Below are 1,832 nucleotides of genomic sequence, written 5' to 3' on the forward strand. Positions count from 1 at the left end.
CTCTGTCCACTGCTGGTATTCCTCTGTACCCACCCCCATGTCACTGTCCACTGCTGGGAGTCCTCTGCACCCACCCCCATGTCTCTGTCCACTGCTGGGGGTGAGAGGCACCCACCCCCATGTCTCTGTCCACTGCTGGGAGTCCTCTGCAGCCACCCACCCACCCGCCCCCTTGGTGCAGTACACTGCTGTCCTGTGCATACACACACACCAATATACTGCTTATATGCTGCACCAGGCCCTAAGCCAACATTCATGGCGTGTGTACGCCTTGTATCCATTGTGTACTGGTGCCGTAGGTGAGACGGACCGTACCCCCGCATTCATAGGGTGTGTACGGTCTGTACCACGCGTACCCCTATGTCACCACTACAATGGTGGTACGGACCGTACCCACGCCCTCAGAGCGTGGGTACGGCCTGTGCCACCATTGTAGTGGTGATGTAGGGGTACGCGCCGTACCACCATTGTCGTGGTAATGTAGGGGTACGCGCCGTACCCACGCCCTCAGAGAGTGGGTACGGCCCGTACCACCATTGTAGTGGTGATGTAGGGGTATGCGCCGTACCCACGCCCTCAGAGCGTGTGTACGGCCCGTACCACCATTGTAGTGGTGATGTAGGGGTACGCGTGGCACGGGCCGTACCCACGCTCTGAGGGCGTGGGTACAGCGCGTACCCCTACATCACCACGACAATGGTGGTACGGGTCGTACCCACGCTCTGAGGGCGTGGGTACGGTGCGTACCCCTACATCACCACTACAATGATGGTATGGGCCGCACCCACGCTCTTAGGGCGTGGGTACGGTCCGTACCACGTGTAGCCCTACGTCACCACTACAATGGTGGTACGGACCGTACCCACGCTCTGGGGGGCATGGGTACGGTCCGTACCACCATTGTCGTGGTGACGGGTACGCGTCCATGTCCACTTCCGTTGTGGCGGTACGTAGGGATTGGTGGACACGCCCCCCGAAGTGGCCAGACCCTGGAGGTAATGTATGTACAGGGCATATATACTTTTCTACTTGGGTGGGGGTTATGTTTCCTGCCTCTGCCCCCCCCCCTTTGCCCCCGGCTGTTGTTCTGACCTTCTGCGGCGTCAGCGTGGGTTTCTGTGCACCAGGTCATAGGCTCGGAGGGCCGGGATGACACGTAGGATGGGGTCCATGGCTGTCCATCGCGTAGCGGTGCTTCTTCTTCGCGTCGTCCTCAATTTCCCAGCAGTTTTTGGCTGCCGTAAAAAATATGCCGTGCGGAGTGACGTAGGCACGAATCGTACTTGCTGGTCCGTGAAACGCTGCCTGACTCCGTCCGGACGTCACGTACGCGATGTCCCTGATCGGAATTGCGGGTATTTTTTTCCCGCTCGTAGTTTTGTACGATTCGTACGGAAATGGTATTTCTGTACGAATCGTACTTGCTGGTTTGTAAGGTGGATTTCCCGGGTACGAGTCGTACGGAGAATACGCTCCGTACGACCATTCGTACCCGGGTTTTACAGGATCGGAATCGGCACCCTAATATACATTTTAATAAAATATAACAAATAACCTTAATTAAAAACACACAAATGTAAAAATTTATACATATATATTTACTTAAAACAATTAATAAACATTTTTTTTAATTTATGTTAAAAGTTTAAAATACTATAAAAAAATAAAAATATATAGTAATGATTTAAAATATAAAAAAACAAAAATCTATAATAAATTGAAACATAAACAATTAAAAAACATTTAAACTTCAATTTCACAATACAATCAGTGCAACAATAGGGTAAGTGTTGGATAGCAAAAGGGTAAACATAACTATTGCCACTCCAGTG

The sequence above is a fragment of the Triturus cristatus genome, chromosome 12, assembly GCF_964204655.1.
Source record: "Triturus cristatus chromosome 12, aTriCri1.1, whole genome shotgun sequence".
NCBI lineage: Eukaryota > Metazoa > Chordata > Amphibia > Caudata > Salamandridae > Triturus > Triturus cristatus.